The 14410-nt window shown below is 39.3% G+C and overlaps 1 pseudogene; it reads right to left on the bottom strand.

Moving 5' to 3' along the window:
* Window positions 1-9314: 9314 nt before the first annotated feature.
* Window positions 9315-11483, bottom strand: LOC142443493 (poly(A) polymerase type 3-like; annotated as a pseudogene).
* Window positions 11484-14410: the final 2927 nt, after the last annotated feature.

Here is a 14410-nt window from a genome sequence, read left to right as displayed (position 1 = left end):
TACTTACTAACAACCAGCATATAGTTGTTTACACATTGCAATTCAATTTTGGCAACTTCCAATTTCCCTAGATTTATTTATATTTCATATATTCCCCATTTTGATTGCTATTAGATTTATGCAGCTTTTTCTTCTGACTGCCATCTGTGTCTCATCATCAGGAAGATCCCGAAGACGTCCCCTCCACGGGCATATTGCATTCATATTGCCCTGGTTGACTGCAGTGAGAGAGCATATCCTCAGTAGTCACATTTCCAGGACCTTCCAACTGAAGGAATGAATTTTCAGGTACTATCCCTGGCAAAGCTGCACTTCTCTTCAAAGAGCCTTCAGTGTCTAAGAGTAATTTGATTTTATGCATAAATTTCTCAGTGGCTACTTCCTCTGAAGAGGGCAGTCAATTCCTTCTTCAATTGTTAAGAGACTTAATTATGATTACCACCCTACTGGGTATAAAATGATCCAGCTCTGAAGTGGGAGATGGGAAGGGACTTTCACTACAGCAAAAATAAGATAAAGGAGTGCATTTTGTTCTAAGGAGCTAGAAATCTCTGTTTATTAAACCTCCTTCCTGCAGGAGACAGTCATGATACCAAAGGAGTGGCAGAAGAGCAGCAGCAGAACCAGTAGCCTGAGAAAAAAAGGGAGTAACAGATCTCCCCGCTCATAGAGCACATACTATTGTGGAGGTGAGGGCAGGAGATGGCCACAGAGAATGGGGTGACTCTGGACATTTAATTGGGATTGTTGGATGCCATGATCCCAATCACTGCAGCTGCATGACTTCTGGTTTCCGTTTACAGTGGAGTGGCGTCAGCAGCTTTAAACATCATAACTGCTTTCGTAAGGCAGAGGTGAAGGCAAGAGGCAGAGGGCCTTACAGAGACCTGCCTGAGGGATGACCTGGATCCTGAGCATTCCTCACCTCAGTTGAAACCTGTTGTATTTTGTACATTATGTATTACCATTGTTTTTGAGCCCGGGTGGCCATTGCGAGGAATTAGAGCGCTCAGCACAGAAGTAGAATGCCATGGAGGGAAGGTTGGTGTCAGCATAGAGTGAAAAAGGGTGGAGGGCTAAGGCATACCTGACTTCTTCCTTATGGCAAATTTCCTGGAGAACAGGGAGAGGCATTTTTCCTTCATTCCCTCTCTTTTGACTGGACCATAACTTTATTAAGAATATCTTCTTTCAGAGGCTGGTCTATCTAGCATGTCCAAATCATGTGAGAAAAAGACATGGTGTCCTTGTTGTTAGGAAGAATTTTGACAATACTTATTTCAAGGCAGATTTGTTTCTGTGTGTTTCTCTTCATCAACAACAGCAAACACCATAATTCAAGGGCATCAATTCTTAGGTCAGGTGCACTTTCATCTTCAAAGTGGCATCTCTGATTTTTAAAATATTAAAGAGATCTTTTTCGGTAGTTTTTCCTGTTTGGGACATCTACTTAACTGCTTATTATTTCCAAGGGCTGGACTTGTGGGTCCAAGTTAATGATCTCCACTTATTATGCTACTCTTTAGTCTAGTTGAGGGTTTCTATTTTCATAGTTAATTGTGTGGTGTCATCCATATTGAAGACTAGGGCTTTGATATCCATCAGTAATTGCTTTGAGTGTTTTCAATTCCTTCCATATTGATGCTATGTCCTTCATCACACCGTTTTCTTCTGGTAGTGTTTGCTCAGCATACAGATTCAATAAGTATGGGAAAGGACACGACCCTGAAACATAACATCCCTCATCCCAAACCACACAATATGCCCATTTTTTCTAGTCCAAGCTCTACCTCTTGGTGTTTGGGAGGGTGCGACAAAAAAAAAAAAAGAATTGTTTTCAAGTTATGTGTTTAAATCCTTTTTCACTCTATTCTGACACCAACCTTCCCTCCCATGGCATTCTACTTCTGTGCTGAGCGCTCTAATTCACTGCAATGGCCACGCAGGGCTCAAAAACAATAATAATACATATTTAGCAACAAACAAGCCACAAGTTTTTTTTTTTACAAAACAACCTTATCACCTTCAAAGTCCTCTCCATTATACTTCCTACATATTTGTCAAATCTGTGATTCCACTCTTGGAAACATTTTTCAAATTCATCTCTTTTGTAGCTCTCAGTGTCTCCCTTATTTTTCTCTTCACCTCTTCTGTGTCATCAAATCACTGTACTTTCACATCCCTCTTCATTCTCAGAAACAAAAAAAGAAGTCGCACGGAGTGAGGTCAGGAGAGTAAAATGCCTGGGGCAAGAGAGGGATGATGGGGCTTTTTTTGGCCCAAAACTAGAGCTCTGAGATGATTGTGTGATCAGGTGCATTGTCGTGTTAGCCCAACCAGTCCCCTGTCTGCTACAAATCAGGCTTTTATTGTCACATGCAGTTGTGCAATCTTTTCAGAACCTCTAAATAGAAAGCTTGATTAACAGTTTAACTTGGTGGAACAAACTCCAAATGCACTACCCCTCTCACATAAAATAATGACCATCATTTTTTTGGGGGTACCCCTCATATGTACACTTTCCACATGAGCACAGTGAAGTATTCTGAAACTCTTATTCTTTGCAATATAATCCATAACTTTTTATAGTCCACACAGTCAAAAAACTTTGAATCGTGAATAAAATACAAGGAAGTGTCTTCCTTATATTCTCTGGTTTCAACCAGGACCCAGGTAGTGTCAGCAATGCTATTCATTATTTTATCTCTTCTGTATTTGGATTGACTTTCTGAGAGTTTCCAGCTACTGTACTGCTGCAAGCACTTTTTAGTTACAATCAGTAAAAATTTCCTTGAATGTGATTTTAATGCCAGTGTTAGCAGTTTCTAAATTCTGTTGGATCATCTTAAATTGGAATGGACACAGAGCTGACTCTCTTCTTATCGTTGGCCCTGAATCCATTTGTGTTCGTCTGGGTACTTTAGCGAAGTGAATCCACAGAAACTCATGTACAAGGGAGCATTATATAAAGGTTAAGTGCATATCAAGAAAATATCCCAACCCAGTGCTGCCCAAACTCACAAGTCCAACATTAACCCATATGTCCAACACCAATCCACAAAGTCCTCCTCCATCTCACAAAACACACACAACGATGCCGACTGCAGGAGGAAAGTCAAATCAGTGAACATGTACACATCTCAGTGCTGGCAGGGGTCCCCACATGGCTGCTCCAGCACCCAAGGCTGCATCGGGGTAGGTCCATGTGTCTTCTCTTTGGGGATGTCTTACAGGACGTCAGCCTTGCAAGCAGAAGCAGGGAACAGCTAAAGCAGCTGCGCTCTGGTTCGACCATCACAAAGCAAGAGACCGGAGAACTAGAAAGGCGAGGCTCACTGAGCCATTTATCCCTCACCCTTCAATTAATCCCACAGGTGTTTATCGGCCAGGTTGGCACAATAAATTAACTAACTCACCACTTGTTGAATAGAGTATAGGCAATTTTGTTGTCTAATTCAAAATAATCAACATTGGTCTATTCATCTCACTAATATCTAAGACACCAATATTTATATATTCCATATAATTTTTACAACTGATTTCCTTATTTCCTTGTTGATACATAACACTTTATAAATATTAGTGAATATTTGTATCTGTTTATTCTCACTTTGAGTGGGGACAAATCAGCATATGAAGATCTTTTTCTCCCTCTAGATCATTAAAGAAGACTCTAATTGGAGAAGATAATGAGTTTCCAGTTGTAATTTGAATACATTCCAAAGTAAGGTTGATCTACCACCAGCATTATCTTAGACTATGCTCTGCTAACGTTCATAAATATTTCATTGGCTTTTTTTCCCCTAGAGGACATTTCCAGGTCCCTTTCTCTAGTCTGTCTTAATCTGGAAACTCTGTTTCCAACTGCTCAACATGAGTGTCACAACTCTTGTTTTAAATTCTAACAGCAAAGCTGCCAATATCACAGTAACAAACAAGACACAAATTGACAGAGGAGTGGTAAAATATAGCCTTTAGAAACTAGAATAGGAAAACATATTCTCCCTGTGAGCTCCCAGAAAGAAGATAGTCCATGAGGATATTAGTATATGACCCTCAAGACTATGGATAACAAATTAGGGCTATTTAAAATATCTAAATTTTAAGTTATCCAAATAATAAATTACATGATGTTGAAACTGTTTACAGTTTCCTCAACACAAAATTAGTCATTTTATTCCCTTTTCAGGGACATAAAAAGGAATAAGTATAAGAAAGAGGAAAGAAGAATGAATAAATTATCAACATTTTTCTCAATAATAACAGAAATCCCCAATCGTTTAATAATCATAACTAATCATCTTTCAACTACTTGTCTTTTAGTGTATCATACTGTGGCTTGTGTGTTGCTGGAAGCCCTATCATTGGTGTTTCAAATGTCAACAATATCTCCCAAAGTGCATGAGTTTCAGTGGAGCTTCTGGCCTAAGAGGAGACTACAAAGAAGTAGGCTGCCAAGTTGGGAGGGCCAGCCACTAAAAAACCTCATGCATAGCTTCACCACATTGTCAGACACTGAAGGTCTAAAGTATGGAAACAGAACATTGTCTGAAATAGTACCAGGGGATGGGTCTTTGGGTCAGAGGGCACTCAAAATGTGACTAAGGAGATGTTCCTTTGTTGGAGAGGGCTCACCCATGGTGATGTGCATTTGCAAAGCCTGTGGGAGCTTATCCTCCCTGGGATCTTCTTTTGCTCCTGGGACATGAATCAAGTTAAGGGAGATTGTCAAGGGGTAGGTGGGTGAGGGGAGACGCCCAGGAGTGTAAGATAAGATATAATAATTATTTATAAACTATCAAGGGACCAGGGGTGGGATCGGGGAGGGAGGGGGATGGGGGGAAAAAAAGGGAAACCGAGCTGATTCCAGGAACCCAAGTGGAAGGTGAATTATGAGAGTGACGAGTGCAACGAATGTATAAGGGTGCTTTGCTCATGTGATGTATGTACAGATTGTGATAAGAGCCTTATGAGCCCCAATAAAAAGATTTTTAAAAAAAGAAGAAAGAAAATGATTAGGGCAAAGCATGTACGGATGTGCTTTATACAATTGATGTATGTATATGTATATGTATGGATTGTGATAAGAGTTGTATGAGCCCCTAATAAAATGTAAATAAATTTTAAAAAGGAAAAAAAAAGGAATACTACATGTAAAATCCTGCTAATGATCATAATTTAGAATATGCAAAGACTCCATCTAGAAATTTTGGAAGTGGTTGAAAGTGAAATTTCCAATAGCTGATATTCTAAGCATTAGTGAGCTTCAAATGGACTTCTATTAGCAAGTTTTAATCAGAAAATCATGTGCTTTACTATGCAGGGAATGACACAATTAAGAGGAATGGCATGATATTCTTGGTCATGAAGGACATTTCCAAATGAATCTTGGAGTACAATGCTATTTGTGATCGGATTCTGTATATCTGTTTTAAAGGAAATTCAATAAATATAGCTATTATTCAGATTTATGCACCAACCACACATTTAGTGATAAAGCAATTAAAGAATTCTATAAACTTCTTGAACCCCAAATTGATCAGAAATGCAAACAAGATACATTGATAATTATTGGAGATTGAAATGCAAATTTTTGAAACAAAGAGGAAGGAATGTGATTTTGAGATTATGGTCTTCATGATAGAAATAATTCTGGAGATTACAAAATAGGATTTTGCAAGACCAATGACTGTTTTATATCAAATACTTTTCTTCAACACCACAAAATGTGACTGAACGCATGATGGAACACACTGATAACAAATTGACTACATTTGTGGGAAGGGACAAATGAGAAATATCAGCAGCTAAAACCTGGCAGGTACGAACTTGGGTATATTCCACCTGAATTTTATGAAAATCAGAAGAAGGTATTTGATGTATTCAACAGTAATGAGAGAAGACCTGATGAGATATGAGAGGACATCAAGAACATCATTCATTTTTAAAAGTCATTAATAAAGAAATAAAATATCAAAGTGGATGTCAGGAGAGACGGAAAATTATTGCTATTTAAAAAAATCATTTTAATAGGGGCTGATACAACTCTTATCAAAATTCATACATACATCAGTTGTTTAAAGCACATTTGTACATTCATTGCCCTCATCATTCTCAAAATATTTGCTCTCCACCTAAGCCCCAGGCATCAGCTCCCCATTTTTCCCTTCCCTTCCCTTCCCTTTCCCACTTCCCTTATGAACCCTTGATAATGTATAAAGTATTATTTTGTCATATCTTGCATTGTCCGATGTCTCCCTTCACACGCTTTTCTGTTGTCTTTCCGCCGGGGAGGAGGTTATATGTAGATCCTTGTAATTGATTCCCCCTTTCCAACTTTCCCTTCCCTCTACCCTCCCAGTATTGCCACTCACACAACTGGTCCTGAAGGGATCATTCTCTCTGGAGTCCCTGTGTTTCCAGTTCCTATCTGTACTAGTGTACATCCGTTGGTCTAGCCATATTTCTAAGGTAGAACTGGGATCATGATAGTGGGGGAGGGGAAAAGCATTTAGGAATTAGAGGAAAGTTGTATGTTTCATCTTTGCTACATCGTATCCTGACTGCCTCATCTCCCTCCTGAGACCCTTCTGTAAGGGGATGTCTAGTGACCTACAAATGGGCTTTGGGTCTCCACTCTGCACTCCCCACCTCATTCACAATGATATGATTTTTTGTTTTGATGATGCCTCATACCTGATCCCTTTGACACCTCGTGATTGCACAGGCTGGTGTGCTTCCTCCACGTGGATTTTGTTGCTTCTGAGCTAAATGGCTGCTTGTTTAACTTCAAGCCTTTATGACCCCAGATGCTATATATTTTGATAGCCGGGCACCATCAGCTTTCTTTGCCACATTTGCTTATGCACCCATTTGTCTTCAGCGATTGTATCAGGGAGGTGAGTGAGCACACAGTGATACTGTTCTTAATCTTAGAGTAGCTATAGCAAAGAGAAAAAAATGATGAAGTCAGAGATTTGAATAGAAAATTTTAAGGGCAGGTTGAGAAGACAGTACAATTGTTTCAGGGCATTTAGGAGGGGGTCATGGTACTAGGAATATCACTGCTAATGTCAGATGAATCTTGGCTGAAATCAAAGAATATCATAAAGAGATTTACTGTGTTTTATTGAGTATGCCAAGGTATTAGACTGTGTGGATTATAACCAAAATCCATGGCAGTGCAGAGTTTATATGTTGGGCTGAGATTGCCATGATTGGAAGTTCTAAATCACCATCAGCTCCATGGTAGGAAGACAGAGGGTCAATATGAGATACCATTAACTCGATAGCTCTGAGTTCCAGAACACTTAATTGTGTGTAAACGTGTACGTGGATAAAGATGTGGTTGTGCAAACAGTGCTGCATGGTTTAAAATGAGGGAAGGTATGAAATATGCTTGGACTCCTCTCACCACAATTATATAAAATGTGTACTCAACAAATAAACAGCAAATCTGGATTATGTGAAGAAGCATGTGGACTCAGAATTGGTCACATGTAGATGATAAAATCTTACTTGCTGAAAGAGAGGAGGATGTGAAGAACTTGCTGATGAAGATCGAGGACTTAAACTCCATGTCAAGAAGACCAAACTCTTCGCCACTGGACCAATAGGTGACATCGTGAGATATGGAGAAATGTTTGAAGTTGTCAAGTTCTTTTTCTAGCTTGGATACACAATCATGTTCATGAGGACAACTGTCAAGGCATTTAAAGATGCATTGCAGTAAGTAAAGCTGCAGCAGAAGACATCTTTAAAATTTTGAAATGAAAAGATGTTACTTTGAGGTCTGAAATGTCCCTCACGCAAGACATGGTATTTCAATTGCTTCACATGCATGCTAAAGTTGGATATTGAATAAGATCAGTGAAGAATTGTGCCTATGAATTCTCGTGGTAGAGAAGAATACTTAAAGTATCATGGACTGCTCAAAGGACCACCGCTCTCTCTTGGAAGAGGTATGACCATAACAACCCTTAGAGGCAAAGATGATAAAACTTTATCTTACATACTTTGGACGTGTTGTCTGAAGAGACTCGTCCCTGAAGCAAGACAGCATGCTTGTTAAAGTAGAGGGTCAGAGAAGAAGAAGGCTCTCATGGCCTTGGATCGGCACAATGGCTGCAACAACAAGCTAAAGCATAGGAACGATTTTGAGGCTGCTTAGCATCACCATCGTGAAAACTGACAAAATGTCATCTAACAGCAACAGTCTTCTTCATTTCTTGTCCCAAGCTTTGTCATTTCTTAGCTCACTTGTGTCACTATGGGTTAAGTATTAGGCTGCTAACTACAAAGTCAGTGCTTCTAACCCACCAGCAGTTTGGCAAAGGAAGATCAAAGTTGCTGTTCCATTAAATATTAACAGTCTTAGAAATCATGTAGGGTCACTATGACTTAGATTTGACTTGATGACACTGGGACAATTTTTTGTTTTATCAAGAGACCTAGTTGGTGAATTGTACTAACATATTAAATAGCTGGATCAGCACAAAGGTATCAATGGGTTATTTTGATACAGAATAATTAGTAACTGATTTATTATTCATTAAATGTTTTTATTATTACATTTCTGAAGTGATTTATTACAACATATCATATTAGTTATTTCTGTACTCAGCAATTAAGGAAGCAAATGACTTCAGAAAATCACAAATCTTAAAATTATTCTAAACAGAAAAGACATATTACTTTTTTTCATTTTTAAAGTAAGATTTATTATTATAACTTACAATTATCTTCAAAACCAATACAATAATTAGTCAGGCTCTTTACCTATACCAAGGAATTAAAACTTGCTAAAAAATATTACACCAATCAGATCCCAAGAAAACTGTGTGGAGGCATTTGAAAGGTTTAACTAACGCTGGGGAGATGGCTAATGGTGTGCTGGAACTAGTGCATACGCAGTGCTGCCTCTCTCACTCTGTGGCCTAGACACTACTCTGCTGAGGCACCTCTCCCAGGCTGGTCAACAATGCTCCCATGCTTACTAGGCCTGGACTTTCTAACTGACCTCCTTGCCAAGGTAGAGAGCAGCTTTTAAGAGCTTTGCTGGTCGCTGGAGTTGCAGTTTTAGTGTGAGCAAGTGCGCCAGGCCAGGCATCAAAACTAGTGCTATGCATCAGGCTGTGCATCACCTTGACAGACAGGAGGCAGCGCTCTCCACGGAGCCCGCCTCCTGGGACAGGAGAGGACACTGCAGTCACTCATTGGAAGGAAAACCAGAAATGACGTTAGTCTGGCAAGAAGAGATGCCGTCCTACATGCTATCACTAAAGCGCTACCATCACGAGTGTGTGTGACATGCCTTAAAATACATACTTGTACTTTGGAAAGAAGTTTGGAGCTTCAAAAAGTTTGGACCAGTCGGCCTTACTCAGCAAAATTTCATCGGTGATAGCAAGACCTTGCTTGAACTCCTCAGCCATGACCACCCGTGTTGACAGGGACACATTGTAGGCGGAGTTCTGCTGTGGGTATGCTGGTGTAATTATAGGCATAAGATGGTACCTATCACTGGGGTTTACCCTTGGGTCCCAAACAGGCAAATTAAGATTGCATTCTTCAGGCTCTTTCAATAGCACAGGATTTGGCCATTCCTATTTAGAAAATACCAAGAAAAATTTATGTACAAGAGTTGATGCTATTGCATTTGGATAAAGCTGGCAAGTTCTTGCTACTAGCATAGCCCAGGAGACACCACCGAGCAAACCTAATATATCGGAACAGATGTTGCGGCGTTTGGCCCACGGTTGGATAGCTCTCAGAGTTAACCTGAGGTTGTCAATGTTTGTTACTAGATGTAAAATTTCATCGGTCACCCTGCAACAGTTAAAACTTCTTATGCATCTTACATCTAAGTTTTTTAGCACTGTCATCTCGTAAGTCCAAGTCCTCCGGAATAGTCTGCAGTGCCAATCGTGCAAACAAAATATCAATCTCTATCCCATCAGAACACAGCTTGATGATGGGCACAAACGCCTCGTCCACAGCCCTTAAATCTTTCACTTCTTCCTGTAATTTCTTTTTCTTTTTTTTTTTAACAATTTATTGGGGCTGATACAATTCTTTTCACAGTTCATACATATACATACATCAATTGTATAAAGCACATCTGTACAGTCTTTGCCCTAATCATTTTTTTCTCTTTTCTTCTTTTACATTTTATTAGGGACTCCAACAACTCTTACCACAATCCATACATATACATACATCAATTGTATAAAGCACATCCATACATTCCCTGCCCCAATCATTCTCAAGGCATTTGCTCTCCATTTAAGCCCCTTGCATCAGATCCTCTTTTTTTCCCCCCCCCTCCCTCCCCTTTCCCCCCTCCCTCATATGCCCTTGGTAATTTATACCTCGTTATTTTGTCATATCTTGTCCTATTCGGTGTCTCCCTTCCCCCCTTCTCTGCTGTCCCTCTCCCAGGGAAGAGGTCACATGTGGCTCCTTGTAATCAGTTCCCCCTTTCCAACCCACTCACCCTCCACTCTCCCAGCATCGTCCCTCACGCCCTTGGTCCTGAAGGTATCATCCACCCTGGATTCCCTGTACCTCCAACCCTCATATGTACCAGTGTACAGCCTCTGTCCTATCCAGCCCTGCAAGGTAGAATTCGGATCATGGTAGTTGGGGGGAGGAAGCATCCAGGATCTGGGGGAAAGCTGTGTTCTTCATCGATACTACCTCACACCCTAATTAACCCATCTCCTCTCCTAAGCCTCTCTATGAGGGGATCTCCATTGGCCGACACTTGGGCCATGGGTCTCCACTCTGCACTTCCCCCTTCATTTAATATAATATATATATACACATACATATATACATATACACATATATACACATACATACACATACTTATATCTTTTTTTTTTTTTGCATGATGCCTTATATCTGGTCCCTTGGGCACCTCGTGATCGCACTGGCCGGTGTGCTTCTTCCATGTGGGCTTATTTGTTTCTGAGCGAGATGGCCGCTTGTTCACCTTCAAGCCTTTAAGACCCCAGACACTATCTCTTTTGATAGCCGGGCACCATCAGCTTTCTTCACCACATTTGCTTGTGCACCCATTTGTCTTCCTGTAATTTCAATTTATCATAGAATGAGGTGAAAAAGTCACTTCGGTCAACATGTCTCGGTGCAACACACAATGCATCAATATCAGCACCTTTTGTGCATACTCCTAATCGGTAAGATGCAAATGTGAAGATTTTGCCTCCAACGTTTTCAATACCAGACTGTGGAAGGTTCTTGCTTTCACTGATTTCTCGTATCCACTCTTTTACCAGGTTATTTAATTTTCCCAAAATTAAAATCCGGTGCTGCAGCTCCTCTTCCTCTTCAAACACCCCAAAAGGCTTCAGTCTCCCAGGAGCCTCTGTGTGAGTGAGCAATCAGTCTCCTTGGGGCTTCGAGGCTGATGGGGGCTGCAGGGTCTGCTGTGGTCCCTGTGCTGTAACGGGAAACAGCATCGTCTCCAGCGCGGCGCCACCCAGTCACTCCAGTCACTGCCCAGCCCCCCTCCCCTGCAAGCACCGCCGCTGCCGCCCTGGGCATGATTGACCCACTGAGGCGGGAGGGACGCGGCTACCACAGCCTGGCACCAACCCCAATCCCGCTCCAGGTCGGCCGCTTTACACGCTTCGCCTCCTTCCCCTTCGTCCTAACATGGCTCCCGAGCACTACCACAGCAACGTTCGATATATTACTTTTTTAAAAAAGATCTTTAAATTTTTGTGAAACAAAACAAATCACTTGCTACAATACAAAAACATACACATGGAAAGCTGGGATGTGCCATTAAAAAGAGATTTTGTTGTGCTAAATGTAGTCAGCTGGGATATTTGTGTTTCAGATGTGACTATGCAGAACTGTGAATCATATGGAATCAACAGCAATTTTAAAAATGATTTTATTGATGCTAATTGTTTCTAAATCTCACTCCCTCACTTTCCTGAGAAGCATGGAAAGATTCAGTTCACTTTGGGGGCAGCACACTTAAGTCTCTCCATGGGTTTGCCTATAATGGATGTAATTGGTTTCCACTTTGGCCTCTTTGTACACCTACAAGGAGAGCTGATTCTTCTTCCTCACAATCATATAAGGGTAATTGGATGGGTTTGTAGTGGGTTGAATACAACTACCACTTATGTGTAGCAGACGTACTCCTAATGAAGAGTCTGCCTTTGTGTTCTCAACAGTAAGCTTTCTGCCAAATTTAAAGCAAATAGATGAAATTTTTTCACTGATGAAGACTTGACATTAGAGTTTGGCAGGTGTTATTTGTCATCCACTGCAGGGTGGATGAGAGTTTTATTTTGCTCTTGTAAACCATGTTTAGAGTAGAGAATTTTTTTTTAAATAACAGAGTATTACAAAAATATTTAAAATCCAAAGGTCAAAACTTAGTACATAGGATGAATACATGTATACATTAGAGTTGTGTGTGTGTATGTGTGTGTGTGTTTGATTATAATTCAAACTTTCAAGTTTGATAACTTTAGTAAAATGCATGCTTGTTAAATATTTCAAGGACATTGCGGTACCAATTGTTTAAAAATAATTTCATAGAGTCACACTCATAATAATCACTGAAATGGTTAGTTATCTTCAATTTATAGAAATGCAGTTCAAAAAAAAGAAGAAGAAAGAAATGCAGTTCATTGACTGCTTGGTCACCTAAACATAAGTTTAAGACCAAAGTTCGCAGATATTTTGTTGTGTTTTTTTTCCTCATTATATAATTTTTCATTCTGCAGCAGAAGGCCATTTTATAAGAACAAAGACAAATATTCTCTTCAGGAGAAAGCAGAAGAAAATCTTTAAATCTGAATATGAAAATTATTCATCATGGCTACTTCATTTGACCTTTACCTTACAGAATAGATAAGAAAATTGTTCTCTCATAATGTTCTCAACATTGTCACTGAGCTTACTGTGCACTATTTAGAAGACTTACTCTTATTCTCAAAAAATGAATGTTCTTGGTTATTTTAAACTATCATCTATCTATGTTGCTATCTGTCATCTACCCACCTATTGATCTATAATATATCTAAATTTTTATGTCTCAAAGTGGCATTTTGTTTTCCTGACTCTGATTCCATAATACTTCCTTCAACAATACTTTCACAAATACATTTTTTGGTTTTGAAAGTGAGTGAATATATTTTGCAGGCTATCCTTATTAAATGAGTTAGTGATACTTTGGACATTACATACATTGATAATTCTGGTTTTTGCTAGATACTATGTAATCAGTTCTCATTAATCACAACCTCATGTTAAACAGAAGGAAACACCATAGTTATGTATCCTCCTCACAATCATTGCTGCATTTGAACTCGTCTATTAGTAAGCCATAAATTAATCTGAATGGTTAAAATTAAAATACAATTTAAATAATACCTGATGGTGAGAATATAGAACAGCTACATCTTTTTGTCTGTTTGAAATCACTTTATTGGGGGCTTGTACGACTCATCACAGTCCATACATACATTCAGGTGTCAAGCACTTTTGTACTTTTGTTCTCCTCACGATTCCAAAAACATTTGCTTTCTACTTGAGCTCTTGGTGTCAGCTCCTCATTTTTCCCTTCCCTTCCCACTTCCCCTCCTTTAGGAACCCTTGATAACTTATAAATTATTTTTATTTTGTCATATTTTACATCATCCGATTTCTTCCTTCACACACTTCTCCACTGCCTGTCCCCCAGGGAGGAGGTTATATGTCGACCCTTGTATCAGTTCCCCCTTTCTCTCTCACCTGAACAGCTCTATCTTTACTACACCTAGGTAATGTAAATTGGCAAAAGCACCTTGGAAAAGTCTTATGAAGTGTTTTAAAATTTTACTTTCCATTCTTAAGGCATTTATCCAAGTAAAATATAAACATGTCCAGCAAAAATTTGCACATGGATTTACATAGTAGTTTTATTTGTCATAATCTCAATCTGAAAACAAATCATGGGTCATCGTCAAATCAATGGGTAGATAGAGTATATGCATTTAATGGAATTCAAATCAATGACAAAACAGCAGTAAGTTATTAATGTAGGCAAAATCTGATCCATCTCAAAATAATATTGCTGAATTAAAAGGTCAGACAAAGTAGATATGATTAAAATATTTAATATAAATGATTAGATATCAGTAATTAATTAATTATAATAGAAATCAGAGCAGTGATGGCATAAAATTGGGAAGTGGGGGGAGGAATGACTAAACAAGACCACTAAGAAACTCTTGCTGATGTTTGATATGTTTACTGTCTTAATTGTGGTGGTTATATTTCAGGATCTACTCATGAGCCAAAATGCTTCAAATTCTACTTTGTATTTGTGCCATTTAAGGACCTCTTATTACACTTAAATAAAGTTTTAATGTTTAAAAAGTTA

The sequence above is a fragment of the Tenrec ecaudatus genome, chromosome 3 (assembly GCF_050624435.1).
Source record: "Tenrec ecaudatus isolate mTenEca1 chromosome 3, mTenEca1.hap1, whole genome shotgun sequence".
Taxonomy (NCBI): domain Eukaryota; kingdom Metazoa; phylum Chordata; class Mammalia; order Afrosoricida; family Tenrecidae; genus Tenrec; species Tenrec ecaudatus.
The sequence above is the reverse complement of the archived record's forward strand: the minus strand, read 5'-3'. Positions and strand labels throughout refer to the sequence as shown.